Here is a 16,042-nt window from a genome sequence, read left to right on the forward strand (position 1 = left end):
GCAACTCAGGGGTGGGTCCAGGCTGTGGACCTCCTAAAGGGCAGTCAAGGGCAGCCCACCTTCCATGCAGGTAACTCCTATTCACTCCACTAAAGGGAGCCCTCGCCAACAGAAGCAGTCCAAAAGTATAATACTCATGTTTACTAGACCGTGGAATGCAACGCATTTGTGGGCGGTTCGTTTGTATGTGTGTACGCTGGAACCTTCCTGATTTTCCTCCAGTTTTTACTCAGAAACAACCTCTCACAAAGTACAAAAGAGGAGGAAGCAAGCAGCACAAGTGGATCTAAAAATTACACACACTTTTATTATGAGTTACGCACACACACACAGGTAGCGCTTACCTATACAATTTGAAAACTCACTCCAGAGCTATTCTGAGCTATAAGCCCAGACCCTTCTCATCAGATCCCTGGGCAAAAGCACTTCTAACCCAGCTCAGAAATATGAAATGCAGCCCTAAGCCTGTCTAGTCCACGGGTCTCCCTTTTGTGAGTCTGTGCCTAAGGGCCACGGATGCTTAGGACACTGCGATGCCCACCAGGTCTGCCAGGTGCGCCCCTCTCTGGTCCCCCTGCTTCAGTTGCCAACGCTGCCCGAGCTCGCTAGGTGGAGGATCCCTACCCAACCCCGTCCAGGGTGGCCCTTCTTGCTCCCTCGCGAGGATGTCCTCTTGAGACGGCCATGACCCCACCGAGTGGGCTGCGTCCCCTAGGCCGAGATGTTCCCTGAGTGCCCGCCCTACAGCTCCGCGGGCCACCTCGGACCCCCGCCGCGGCGTTCTAGCTTTCCAACCCCCCATCCTCCAGAACAGAACCCCGGGTTCTCCACACAGCTCCGCTCCCCGCGCCCGCCCTCTCGGCGAAACCCCCTCCATCCTTTCCCGGAGAAGTCACTCGCGTCGCCCCACCCTCCACTGTCCGGGGCTCCCCTCCCTGGGGCTTGTCTCCCGCCCCGCCCGCCTCGGGCTTCCTCTCTCCGCACTCCCTTCCAGGGTTCTGCTCCCCTCCGCCCTGCGGAGGGCGCCCCGAGAAGGCCAACTGAGCAGCCCTCATTCCGCACCCCTGGGGACCTCTCCAACCTCAGGATCCTAGTCCTCCAGGATGGGGTTTCGGGACGCCCCAACTTCGAGTTCCTGACCCTCTGCCTCGCCTTCAAGGGCTCCTGGACGCCCCAGCACCGGGGGCATGTTGACTCCCCGCCCCCGGGCTCCTCCTCTACCTCGCGATGCTCCTCCAGGGGCCCCCACAGTCGCGATCTTGACATCCTGGTGCTTGCGCCCGGGGGCTCCCCAACAGCCGGGTCCTGACCCGCCTCCCTCCGCGCACCGCGCCGCCAGCCCAGGGACTCACCGGCAGCGGCGGCCGAGCCCGTGCACGCAGCCCAGCCCGCACTCCCGGCCCAAGATCCCGCTCCCAGCTTCCTGCAGGCGGCGGTGACTGCGGCCAGCGCGGGTCGGAGGAGCGGCGGGGAAGAGGGGCCAGCCGGGGGCGGGCTCCGCCCGGCTCCGCCCCTTCCCGGCCCGGGGGCGGGATGCGCAGACCCGCGCACCCACCGCCGCCGCGGGTGCTGCCGGCGAGGAAGTTGACTTACGCCTCTTCCTTCCAGCTGGGGGTCAGGCCCGCAAGGCCCCCTTTCGGCGGCTGAAGGCCCGAGGAGACAGGAGAAAAAGAGACTAGTCAGCCGCTGTCCTGTTCTTTCCGGGGGTGGGGGTTGGTGGGGGGGCATAGCAGAAGTCTTTCCGGAGGGGGAAAAGCAACAACCTACTCCTTTTAAGACAGAATCCAATCTGTCCACTCTTAACCACTCAAATCTGCACAGTCAGGGTCATTCTGCCCATGAAATCATGTTATGACTTGCCGAGGAGGTCGACTGTCGACACACACTTTCTCACCCCTGAGATCCATCCTCGAAGGACTCCCCTATGACTTACACACCATACAAACACACCTGTCACACTGACTGGCCGGCACCCACTTCTATACCCCCATCTCCTCTAGCAGGTTCCGATAACCATGACCTACGTACACAAGGGATGGAGTGGAGGTGCTCAGGAGAGGAATTTCCACGTTTGGTCTTCCCCAGACTTGTTCCCTTCCTGCATTGCTCTCCATGTTTTACCATAAGGAAAATACCTTTAAGATATTGGAGCACCGGGGAGCATGGTCCGGTGGTTAAGACTCCTTGCTCCCAATGCAGGGGGGCGGGATACATCCCTGGTCAGGAAACTAGATCCCACATGCCACAACTAAAACCTGGTGCAGCCAAAAAAAAAAAAAGAAAGAAAAAAAAAAAAAGAAAGAAAAGATAATAGGAGCACCAATTAACAAATCAAATTGGCTTTGCTGTTAAAAAATCAGTCTTCATTATCATTATCTGGACAAAAAAAAAAAAGAGACTCATCAGATCCTGGGAAGATGACCTGCACTAGTGTTGCTTTAAGAGATTCCTTTAATTCACTTCATGACTCTGCTGAGACAGGCAGGCCCAACTCCTGTCTGTTGAAACCTGGCACTTTTCCATTATATACCCTATGAAACCACCTATATGTGGAATCTAAAAAAAAAAATACAAACTATTTGCAAAACAGAAACAGACTCACAGGCATAGAAAACAGACTTGTTCTAGATAGGTGTATGGGATTAAGGGATTCAAACTACTATGTGTAAAAATAGATAAGCAATAAAGATATGCTGTATAGCACAGGAGATTATAGCCATTATCTTATAATAACTTATAATGGAATAAATTCTGCAAAGATACTTAATCACTATGCTGTACTCCTGAAACAAATGTAATATTGTAAATCAACTGTACTTCAATTTTAAAAATTGAGATCAAACTAAAAAGAAATAATAAAACTTACTTTCCTAAATACTGCTGCTGCTGCTGCTAAGTTGCTTCAGTCATGTCCGACTCTGTGCGACCCCATAGAGGGCAGCCCACCAGGCTCCCCCGTCCCTGGGATTCTCCAGGCAAGAGCACTGGAGTGGGTTGCTATTTCCTTCTCCATAACATTAAATTAAAAACATTTTAATTGTAGTAAAATATGCATAATATCCCTGGAGGAGGGACTGGCAACCCACTCCAGTATTCCTGCCTGGAGAATTCCAAAGGCAGAGGAACCTGGAGGGCTACAGTCCATAGGGTTGCAGAGTCAGACAGGACTGAATCAACTTAACACCTCATGCATAATATAAAATTGACCACCTTAATCATTTTTTAAAATGTACAGTTAATTACCATACATAAGTGCTTTCATATCTTTCATGCCTTTTAAAACTACTTGGGGGACTTCTCTGGTGGTCCAGTGGTTAAGAATCCACCTTGCAATGCAGGGGCCATGGGTTCAATACCTGGTTGGGGAAATAAGAGCATGTATGCCATGGAGCAACTAAGCCCACCAGCCGCAGCTACTGAAGGCCCTGTACTCTGGAGTCTACATACTCTGGAGGCCGAGCACCACAACTAGAGTCCATGCACTACAAGGAGCATCCCACACAGCCAGATAAATAGAATACATAAATACTAAAAAACTACTTGCATCTCATACTGGCTCCTTTCATTTCCTACTCTGAGATGCTGTCTCACTTCGATTTGGGCAGTACAAGTGACACTTTTGTAACTCTGGAAAAAAGAATGACCTTATTATTTTTGAATCATTGTAAGAGGCTCTTGGATTTTCATAAAAGGGATGACATAAAATTCATATTTTAAGCCAAGAAAAACTTTAAGCATAAAACTTTTTCTCTGCCCTTTGACCTCCTCCCTCCTGTCTACCATTCTTTGTGCAATGGCATTCTGCATTAGCCAGACTGCCCAGTGGCAGAAATACCTGCTCAAACATAAACATCAATTGCTCTTCTTTGGATGACAACCGCATAAGTCCTCAGAAGATAACATTCCTTTGTCAGTCCTTCAGGGGTCACCATGATCTACCACTCACCTCGTACCTGCAGACATCTTTGGTGAACTTTGAGTATGATAACAACATATCGTTTCCCTTAAAGATAGTGAGGGATGCAAAACAGACTGGTTAGCGATCTGGGGAGATACCGGGCTCTTCACTTAAATACCTATTTATGACCTTATCAATATGACTAACTATATTACTTGTATTCTGCCTATTGAGGAGCCTGGTAGGCTACAGTCCATGCGGTTGCAAAAAGCTGGACACGACTGAGCGACTTAGCACAGCACACTGTACAAGATGATTGTTTCTTGCATTACTAGACATGTAGTGATGATTAGCTGACTTGAAATGACTGATCAAAGATACAGTTTTATAAGATCAATGATTATAATAATATAACTCTAGATGTAGGGAGGGGCTTCCCATGGGGCACTTATTGTAAAGAACAGGAGACATAAGAGATGTGTGTTCCATCCCTGGGTTGGGAGGATCCCCTGAAGAAGGGCATGGCAACCCACTCCAGTATTCTTGCCTGGAGAATCCCATGGAGAGAGGAGCCTGGTGGGTTATAGTGCATAAGGTCACACAGAGTTGGACACGAGCGAAGTGACTTCACTCTTTGTGACCCCATAGACCCTGTAGCCCACCAGACTCCTCTGTCCATGAGACTCTCCAGGCAAGAACACTGCAGTGCTTTGCCATTCCCTTCTCCAGGGGATCTTTTTGACCCAGGGATTGAACTCATGTTTCTTACGTCTATTGCATTGGTAGACGGGTTCTGTACCACTAGTGCCACCCAGGAAGGCCCAATCTCTCTTCTAGGTAAATATTAATAGTTCCTGACTGAAGAGTTACCAGTGGCAAACTGAAAAAAATGATAAAGTGACCAAGTAGGAAAACTTCATATTATTAATAAAATGATATGAATTGCCAAATCCCAGCAATATTTGATGTGTACACATGTTGATTTTAACATTTGTTCTGAAATGAGACTTGAATGTATGTAATTGGATTGTATATAATTGGATCATGGTAATTGAATGGCAAATTAACCAGTGGATATTAAAATATGAAGCCTTTTCTCACTGTTCAGCAGAAATTTGTAACTAAGGGGACTTCCCTGCTGGTCCACTTGCTAAGACTCTGTGCTTCCAATGCAGGGGGCTCAGGCTTGATCCCTGGTCAGGGAAGTAGGTCCCACATGCCTCAACTAAAGATTCCTGTATGCCACAACTAAGACCCAGTGCAGTCAAATAAATAAATATTTAAAAAAGAAAAGAAAGAAAGTTGCATCTAAGAAGGCTCAGAGTAAATGGCCCAGATGGTTCTCCTCTTCAAAGGTCCTGACAATTGTGTTTCTTCCATTCACTTTGCTCCTAATTCTTAATCATTTTATACTGAGATGGGAGGCAGGGGAGGGGGATGGGAAAGTCAGAACAATTGAACTTCAAAGACTGATGTCAGAAATTTGGAAAAGTAAATGTTTTCCAGTCTATCCAACTCTGATTCAATCCAGACTGGGTTCTAAAGGAAGATTTTGGAGGGAAATTTCTCAGAATTTATGGCTAGAAAAGGAAAGCCATGTGAACTTACCCAGGATGAAAAACTGATGTTGAACCTTTGGACTTTGCCACTCCCTCGTTGGTGTGTTGCTAGGGAAGGTATTAATACACACCCTCTCATAGCTCATTTCGGTCAATCATCTATCATCTAAATTAGGCTGATGAGCAAAGCCATGTAGCATCCTCTGTTGAACAGCTGAGACTCAGAGTCCCCTGCTGTGGCAGAGTGTTCAGTCCATAACATTTTAGCCGATTTCTGTCTAGAGGACTTATCCTGGCTCTCAGTTCCTTCAAATAGGATGAAAGATGAAAAGGGCAATCTTGGACAAGCAAGGTAACAATCGCATTATTCATACTTGATTCTGGCTTGGTTTCAGAGTTTTAATGATTTAATAAAGAAAAAAAAAAGTCAATACATCAATTGACCAGTTTAATTCAGCTGGTGTTTACTGAATCTCTTTTTACAGCTTAGCGGGAAGCTAGAGGGAAGAACAGGCCTGTCCAGATGACACTGGTATGGGACAGATAATTTGGAGTCTTCTCCATATTTATGCCTCTCTGAAAGAGCTCAGGGACCTGGGTGTTGGGCCAGGTTTAAAGCTTTCAGTTTGGTTGAGGGTGACCTTTGGTCTAATGAGACATGGCATCTTTTTCTTTTTTTGAGACATAGCATCTTGAGCTGACTTCTTACTTTGTTACCTCATTTTGCAATTCCCTATCTGCTTCTTTACCGCCTCCACTGGACTGTAAGTTTCTAGAGAACAAGGTTTATGGACATGCTATTAATTGCCAAACTCATGTTACCTAACACATAGTACAGGCTTGAAAAATACTGCTGAATAAATGAACTAACATGCGTGCTTTGTCGCTTCAGGCGTGTCTGACTCTGGACTCCATGAACTGTAACCCGCCAGACTTCTCTGTCCCTGGGATTCTCCAGGCAAGAATACTGGAATGGGTTGCATTTCCCGACCCAGGAATGGAACCCATGTCTCTTATGTCTCCTGCATTGGCAGGTGGGTTCTTTACCACTAGAGCCGCCTGGGAAGGAAGGAAGTAAAGTCGCTCAGTTGTGTCCGACTCTTTGCGACCCCATGGACTGTAGCCTACCAGGCTCCTCCCATGGGATTTTCCAGGCTTTACCGTCTGAGCATATCTGGAATTCAGTCCATGATCATTTACTCCAGAACCCTTAGAGGATGCTAAAACAATCTAGAAATGAACTAGAAGGGCAAGCACCCCAGGCATGAAGAAAAACAGTTGAGGAGAAACACAGTCCTATCTAGGAGAGAGGAAGAAGGACAAAGGACGAACAGAGTTAATTCTGAATCCTTGGTAGGATGTGCTACAGAAAAGACAGCTCTTTTTCTTAACTGTTGAATGGAACTGAAGTAAAGTGAGATGCAGGCATGTAGCCTTTGGAAGGAATATCCAGAAGAATTCCAATTAAAGCAAAAATCTCCTCCTTCATTGGCCTCCCAACTAACTTGAATTTCTCTCATTACCCTTCCCACCAGCCTGGAATCCTTCTGCTCCGAGGACAACAGGGGGGAACCCAAAAGCCACTCACTCAGGTGCGGGACCCAACTTCATCAGGCCTGTCTCTCCAAACACTCCTGAGAGACTACAAGAATTATGGAGTCTTGCTAATGCCAACCAAAATTTCTAGCAGGAAGTTTACAAGGCAAGTAGTCTGTGGGTAAGATATAATGACTGAGGGAGGCCTGGCCAAATTAACTAGGGTCCATGCATGAGACAGGAGACCCAGGTTCCACTCCTGGGTCCGGAAGATCCCCTGGAAAAGGAACTGGTAACCCAGTATTCTCACTTGAAAAATCCCCTGGACAAAGGATCCTGGCAGGCCTACACACCATGGGGTCACAGAGAGTTGGACACAACTGAGCGACTGAACAGCAACGAAAACACTCATAATGATTTTTCTGAATGGTGATTTTGCCAGAAAACTTAATTTTCCTTTTCACAGTTCTCAATATTTTTCAAAAATAGCCTTAATAAAATAAATACACAAATGAATGCTATTGCTCATTATTCTGGACCTAAGTATAATTCTCATGGGCTATAATTTATAGTAGATTATTACAGGATGGAAATATAATAAAGTTAATTATAGCCATTGTAGGGTGCTTTGTGGGTACCTTGCTTCTGAGCTTATAACAACAAACAAGAATCTTTATTCTCTTTTTAAAATAGATATTAAAGAGGTAACCTGCTCAAGGCAGTCATAAACCATGTCAGAATCACTCCCTCATCAGTGGAACCACAGGACCAGGTGACAGGGAGGTCAGTCTCTTCGGGCTCAGATTCCAGGAACCCAAGGTTCTTGCAGGGAACATGAGTGCAATGGGCAATGTGTCCCTTCTCTTCACAGCCACTAACGGGCAGGACTGTCTCTCCTGACCAGCTCCTCTGGATCCCTTCCTCCTGCACTCCCGTTTAATAGTGCATTCAACAGCTCTTGACCCATCATTAAACTGCGGCTGGAGGACAACGGTGCCAACTGATTCAATTTTACTGAGATTGAATCCAGTAAACCATGCAACGAGATGAGGCTTGGCTGTTTTAAGCCTTTCTCTCCCATCATTCTCCTTCTCTTCTCTTTAGACAAATCCAATTAGCCCAACCCTTCCACATTTCTGAGAAGGGGCCAGCAAATTGTTTAGGTGAGAAGGGAAGTACCTTATTAGGATGCCCTGAGGACACTGAATAAGATTTAGTCTGGGTCAAAGGGATGTGTGGCAGTTTTTCAATATGCAGCATTCTATTCTTAATTCCTTCAACTATTCAGAAATGATTTATTGAAAATGACCTAGACGCTAAGCACTTTGGTAAGACCTAAAGATAAAGAGATGAGCATGACACAGCCGTCACCCTTCATCTCTCGGTGAGGGCTCACTTAAACCAATAATGCCCTCCAGCATTACAAAGGCTGTAGGAGAGGTGCCCTGAAAGTTATGGGAAAAGCAGAAGACAGACACCTAGCCCCCAGTCACCTAATTTTTTGTGTTAAGAGGGTCAGTAAAAGCTCCAAGGTGAGCCATGAGGTATGAGGTTAAATAAACTGATAAGACGGGAGAGAAGCATTCCAGCCTGAGGGTATAGCAGGTGGGAGAGCGCAGAGGCTCAACAGCCAGACTGTGGAGGGAATGGCAATGGCTAGTGTGTAGGCACACATGGGTGCAACCCCTGCTCACACTCCTCAATGGAAGGAGGCGATGGTACCATGATCGTTCATGTGTTGGTAACAAAACAATCACGTAGTTTTTTATTGTTTGTAGCTATCAGCACGGGCTTCCAGGTGATGCTAGTGGTAAAGAACCCACTTGCCAATAAGAGATATGGCTTCTATCCCTGGGTTGGGAAGACCTCCTGGAGAGGGTATTGGCTGGGCAAGGCAGGGCAGGGAAGCTCTTCTTACCCATGGCAACCCACTCCAGTATTCTTGCCTGGAGGATCCCATGGACAGAGAAGCTTGGTGGGTTATCAACCATAGGGTCGCAAAGAGTCGGACATAACTGAACCGACTTAGCATGCATGCACAGCTATCAGCACATATGGGATATAAAAGAAAGTAAAAGCAGTTCTTTGTTTTGGGCATATTCCAACTTGTATAAGGAGAAGGCAATAGTACCCCACTCCAGCACTCTTGCTTGGAAAATCCCATGGACGGAGGAATCTGGTAGGCTGCAGTCCATGGGATCACTACGAGTCAGACACGACGGAGCAACTTCACTTTCATTTTTCACTTTCATGCATTGGAGAAGGAAATGGCAACCCACTCCAGTGTTCTTGCCTGGAGAATCCCAGGAACGGGGGAGCCTAGTGGGCTGCCGTCTATGGGGTCGCACAGAGTCGGACACGACTGAAGCGACTTAGCAGCAGCAGCTGCTGCAACTTGTATAAAACCCTCACAGGAAGAAACGCTGGGGGGTAGCTCTTCTTACCCAACCAGTTCCTCTAACTCACATCACAAGACTCGATGTCAGCATGCCCAGAGGCAACATGGTCCACACCCAGAGGAAGCAGGGGAGGGGAGCCATCTCTCCTCTGGTACTCTCTGTCTCTTCTCTTCTGCCTCATTTCTTTGGTCCATTTCTTTGGTCCTTTTGTTGCCTCCTCTCTCTGCTTTGCCCAGGGTCCCTCTTCTTCTTGCACAGAAGCTTAGGGAGGTTGTCAATCCCTCAGTTCCATCCACTTCTGCTGCTGGACTGAATGAGGGCTTTAGTCAAGTGGGTGGCAGACCGAGGCCATGAATGATCAAATGATCAAATGATCAAATGATCTGTCAAATATCTGAAAGATCTTCAGAACTTTAATGTGGCCTTAGTTCAGCTACCTGGCAACAATGCACGGGAGAATTTTAAAATGAAGTCTGTCAATGAGTCTGCCTTGGGAAGCAGGCTCACCTTGGTGTTGAGTAGACTATGGGGATGGGGAGAAACTGGAGAAAGAAAATCCATCCTCTGACCACATGGGAGAAGCCATGGTGGTGAGACTGAAGAGGTAAGCAAGGGTCACTTTATGAAGGACGTGGTATGTCCTGGCAAGGAATTTGAACTACACAATGATTCTCCATCCGAGTTAGGAAGAGGGCCAACCCCCGTCATCAGTCACTGCAGCCCCTCTTCTGGTGGGAGCATATTATAGCCTTCAGGTGTGTTGAACACTATAGGAGACAAAATATTATAAACAAGGAAATTGCATGAGGACGTGTTTTGTTTTTGAATCGTCTTTCTAGCAGCAGGGTGGGAGAAGGATTTGAGACTAACAAGGCTGGTGGCATGAGAAACTGGGACAAGGAGACCAGTTAGGAAGCAACTGAGGTCATGTAGACAGGCTTGAAGGAAGACAAGAGTATTTTGAATGAGGAGCAAACACCGGCTTCGAGAGGTATTTAGGAGGCAAAATCAATAACATTTGGTGAATAATCACAGGTGGGAGTTGGCTCCCTGTATTCCCCAGGCCACTGTTCTCATCTCACTGTGTCTGAATGATTGATCTATCTTCCACGGTTCCCCATAAGGGCTGGAACCATGTGTCTCATTCCCAGCTCCATGTCCAGCACAAGCCTGTGCCTGATATGTGACAGGTCTTTAAAGACAATCTGCTGAATGGATGAACAAATGATTGAATGATATAAAGAATGACTCACAACATGGATGCCTTACATGACTGGATGGTCAGTGAACCCATCAACTGAAGGAGGAAATACAAGAAGAGAAAGTTAGGGTTCAACGTTGCAATTTTATTTTCATTATGTTGGCTTTGAGGTACCTATGGGGAATCTCCAGGAAGGTTTCAGCTGCAGGGGAGTCCTAGGCTGGTGTAACAGATTAGGGAACTGTCAGTGAATAAAAGAAATATTCACACTGAAGTATAGAAGGAAAGAAGAGAAAGAAACTTTTTCTAAACAGAAGGCTGATTTTTTAAAATGTGTCTTTGCTATTGTTTTTGTTTTGTTGAGATCTAATCCACATACCATAAAATCCACCCATTTGAAGTACAGTTATGCTTTTTTGTATATTCACAAGGTTGAGCAATAGTCACAACTAACTCCAGAACATTTTCCTCATCCTCAAAAGAAATCCTGTACGTGTTAGGAGTTACTCCTCATTCCCTCCAGCCCTGGGCAACCACCAATTCTCTTTCGGTTTCTATGGGTTTTCCTACTGTGGTTATTTCATATAAGTGGAATCATACAATATGTGACTTTGTGTCTGGTTTCTTTCACTCAGCGTAACGTTTTCAAGGTTTATTCATATTGTGGCGTGTGTCAGTACCTCATTCCAGAGGCTGGTGTTTAAGCTTGAGCAAAGTTTCTTGCAGTCCCATCCTTGACTTAGAAAAAGCTCTTGGACCTTTTGAATAAATCCTTCAAAGTCCAGGTGATGGGTCCCTTCATTAATCCACGTAATTTAAAAAATATTTACATTGAGAGGAGACATAGAAAGTATTCTCAGCCACTCCCTGTCAGTGTCCCTGACTCTTCGGTCCCCTGACTCAGCGCACTCACTGGGCGCCCTTTCTAATCAGTGCCTGGATCTGTAAATTCTTCCTGTCTCACTCAAATCAGAGTGAAAGCTCCTGGAGGCAGAGGACAGGAAGCGTTCTGTGCTGTATTTTCCTTTTATTGTTTGCAGCATTTAGCACACAGTTGTGCCGATAGAAAACAAAATGGCACTTAAATAATCCCTCTAATTGCTAAAAAATAAAGCTTCCAAGAACACTTTGCTTTTAACCTGGGCTTTTACTGTTTTTTCATAGACTCTGGACAGACCACTCTTAGATTAAAAGCCCAGTTCATGACTGTTTTCCATCTGCTGGGAACTGGTCCTCTTCTTTCCCCATTCCAGACTAGACTGGTCCAGCTGCACTGGCTGTTTAGGGCTGGTGTCCATTCTCAGTGATTGAAGCCCGTCTCACGCCAGTTGTTAAGTATTTTCAACATCGTTCCTGCACTACAATCCGCATCGACAGTAAGAGGCTCCCAGCAGCTACTTTTTTTTTTTTTTTTCCCCAATATGACAAAACCATCCCGGTCACAGGTAGATTGTTAGGAAAAGGAACCTGACCCAAGCTTTGCCAGTTAGAATCCTTTCAAGAGGAATATGGATCTGGTTCATCTTGAGTCTGTGTGATATTTAGAATGACAACAAAAGTTAAATTTAGGAGCATATAAACTGGAAAACCAGACAAAGACAGACTGAACAGATGAAAGAGAAAACAAACCAGTTGAGGGAGTCCTACAGAGAAGAGCCCACAAGAGAAGGATCTGGAGTCTTGCGGCCATATAAGCCGCTGGTTCTAATTCATTCTTGCAGGCTGGTTTTATCTTTGCCCTTGCTGCTGCTGCTAAGTCGCTTCAGTCGCGTCCGACTCTGTGTGACCCCATAGACGGCAGCCCACCAGGCTCCCCTGTCCCTGGGATTCTCTAGGCAAGAACACTGGAGTGGGTTGCCATTTCCTTCTCCAATGCATGAAAGTGAAAAGTGAAAGTGAAGTTGCTCCGTCGTGTCCTACTCTTAGCGACCCCATGGACTGCAGCCCACCAGGCTCCTCCATCCGTGGGATTTTCCAGGCAAGAGTACTAGAGTGGGTTACCATTGCCTTCTCCTATCTTTGCACTTGGGTTCCCTGAAATGTCTGTGTATCTGTATGTGTTGAGTTAGTTTATTGAGGAACTATTATTCTTGTTTGAGGGTGGGGAAACCAGAAAGGAGAAAAGCTTGTGTTTTATTCTTTTATTTATTCTCTCCCCCACCCCCTCCATCCCACTGACTCCCACCCTTTCAGGCAAGCCTGTGATCAGCTGGCATGTACCTTTGCGGCTCTAGCAGCTGTTAGATATTTTTAATATCACCTTTGCTTTTCAAATCCACATTCCTGCACCTACACACACCCTATCCTTCAGTTCCTGCAAGCACAATGGGATGGAGGATCCAAACCAGGTTTCTGTTTGAATCAAAGAAAATTTACTTAGGTTCCATCTGTTACACTGATGTTTTGATAAATCTCTCTCTTTAGCTTTTGCTAGCTCATGCGAATTTCTATTCAGTTCAGCTCAGTTGCTCAGTCGTGTCCCACTCTTTGTGACCCCACAGACAGTAGCACACCAGGCTTCCCTGTCCATCACCAACTCCCGGAGCTTACTCAAACTCATGTCCATAGAGTCAGTGATGCCATCCAATCATCTCATCCTCTGTCGTCCCCTTCTCTTATCTTCACTTTTGTAAGACCTCCAAGAAATAAAAGTCATGAATTTCTCTTATTAGTCACAAAAAGACTTCTAAATTGAAAATGATTTTGATACAGACAGCAGGAATAGAATTGGAAGAGACTTTAGGAATCACTCCATGATTTGATGGATAAGAATACTCAGGTCCAGAAACCTAAAGAAACGTGAGTGATATCACACAAGTGTGTCTGAGTGGAGGCGGTGGCCTCATTTTCCCTTCAGTCATCTTTTGCTTTAGCATTCTCTCTCCTTGATCTCACACCTGTGGTTTCAGGCAAATATGAAAACACATTATTTAATGATGAGAGAAATATTAATTAATGCTTATACTACTTACCCTAATAAATATCACTCATAGGGAGATATAACTGCATTTTAGGGGGTGCACAGCCACTTTGAATCTGTCGAATTGCTAGGAAATTGGAGTCTTGCTGACAAGCAAGAATTGATGCACACTGTGGGAAGGTGGATTAATATTATAATGATCAAGTCAAGGCAACATTGAACTGGTTTTAAGAGGTTTCCTGCCTCACTGCTGACTGCCAAGCCCTCTGAGCCACCCCACCTGACAACTCCACGCCCAGCAACTGTCTTCATTAAGATTCCACTTCCACATTCTGCAGGCTCTGTCTCAGTCTAAGCTCATCAGAGGAAAGTGAGGAAACCTAGAATATCTCGCGTCATCTAACACTGGCCGTGACACAGTTCTTTGACTGGTTAAGTCCCAGGCAGGCTGCAGGCAGCATATGAACTACCAGACACAGTATAATGTCTGAGGTCTGGCCAGGTGCTCTGAGTACGCCAAGGTGAAACACAATTACAGCCTGTAGACACTCCCCACGTCTGCCAGGATGGAGTACCTCTCACCTAAGGGTATATCTAATATAGCAATTCGGATGGACTCACGAGGTTTAGTTGACCCCCTCAAGGTAAAGATCCTGTATTTTGACCCCATTTGGGTTACAAAGTTCAGTGCAACTGTAAGGACGTCATTTACCTCTTCGGTTTCAGTTTGTTTATTCAAACAACACCATTAACTTACTTCTGAGTCCCTGTTCTTCAGAATCTCATAGCCTTGTCTTCACTATGTACTTTGTCAAATACTTTTTCATTTGTCACCAAAAGAATTCTATTTAGCTTAGGCTATAAATTGTCCACCCTGCTATAAATTGTCCACCCTAGGCTATAAATTTCTTAAAAGCAAATACTATCAAGTTTTTGTACACTGTCAAAAAATAAAACCATTTAAAAATCAAGTAAAATCTTGAGTAGACTATTTCCTGCCTTTTTTTTTTTTTTTTTTGCCACATGGCACAGCTTATAGGATCTTAGTTCCCCAATCAGGGATCAAACCCTGGCCCTAGGCAATGAAAATGCTGAGTCCTAATTACTGAACCGCCAGGGAATTCCCTAGCGCTACTTCTTAATGATACCTCAATTCAGTTTAGCAACAATACATCAACTCCTTTCTGTATTGGTGATGGTTTCTACTGGCATTTTTTCTTCAGAAGCTCAGCCTCCCTCAAATGGCAGTGCTGACAATCACATTCCTTCCCTTTTTGCTGGCCCGTGGGTTAGGAATGGATCCAGACTGGCCAATCAGAGTTTCCTAACACCTTGGCAGCAGGGATGGATCTATAACCCAAAATGGACCATTGGGTGTTGTCTCTGGGACTAGCAAGAATCACTAATAAAGAGACACACTTTTTTTCTGCATCATCTGCTTATCGAGGACCATGTAAACTGAATGCTGCCATTGGGATAATCACCACCATTTTGAAAGACTTTGCCTGAGAGCAATGCAACTTAAAGAAAATCTGCTCGACTTGGCTCTGGAAAAACTTCTATTAGTACAGGACAAAGTCAGGATCCCTTTTATTTTCCTCTCTTCTGACCTGAATGCATGTGTTATGGTTGGAGCTGAAGCAGCCATCTTGAGGGAAAGACAAAGAACATCATAATGACATCAGTCTTCTCGTCTTCAAGCCACCCAAACAGTATCTAGCAACTACCTTACTGTAATCAGGGGTTGGAAAACTACAGCCCTCGTGCCAACTTTGTGTTCCTATGCCTTTGAGGCACCAAGAACTGTGTGGAGACCAAGCCAGGACATCCTTCTATGCCCTTGCTCCCCCATCTGCCCTCCTCATGGCATGGAATATCTCGAATCCCCTATATCTACAAAGACTGTAGCTCAAGGCGGTGAAGCAATCTCATTTCTCACTCTTGTGACAAAAGGAACATTTTTACTACAACCAGCATTTTTTAAAAGAATGAATGGAATACAAAAGAAAAGGTAATGTATTATACATAGTAATGGTAAGTATTGTTTTGTAAAACTTAGCTTTAGTTATATGTGTGTATATACATATATTATAGGGTTATAATGTAATAAATACACATATATATTCATTTAGATTACATATATGATATAATAATAAAGTATACATATAATGCATATTTTATAATATATAAGGAATACACTATATATTAGTGTATATATATAAGCATATTAGTATATATGAAATATAACACATGGTTATACATTATGTGATATATAAAGATATGTATAATATGTGCATTTTAAACATTTTGAATATATATATAAACATACATATAACTAAAACAATGTTTTACAAAACAGTATTTACCCTTACTATGTGTAATACACTATATTCTCTTCTTTTTATATATTCCATATTTTATATATAGCTGGTAGTATTACATATTATAATATTTCTTATTATGGGTGATGATAAAAAGTGAAGAGTGTAAGAAACTGTAATGGTGAAAAGTTGGCTGGGGCTAGACTGT

General features: G+C 44.9%; 1 protein-coding gene across 2 annotated transcripts in view; it reads right to left on the reverse strand.

The window, feature by feature from the left end:
- PAQR8 (progestin and adipoQ receptor family member 8) overlaps window positions 1-1,476 on the reverse strand; it is a 42,826-nt gene extending 41,350 nt beyond the window's left edge. For both annotated transcript variants that reach the window (XM_018039212.1, XM_018039211.1), the window contains exon 1: window positions 1,353-1,476. The gene's annotated coding sequence lies outside the window, so the exon portion shown is untranslated. The remainder of the gene's footprint in view (window positions 1-1,352) is intronic.

The sequence above is a fragment of the Capra hircus genome, chromosome 23 (genome assembly GCF_001704415.2).
Source record: "Capra hircus breed San Clemente chromosome 23, ASM170441v1, whole genome shotgun sequence".
Taxonomy (NCBI): domain Eukaryota; kingdom Metazoa; phylum Chordata; class Mammalia; order Artiodactyla; family Bovidae; genus Capra; species Capra hircus.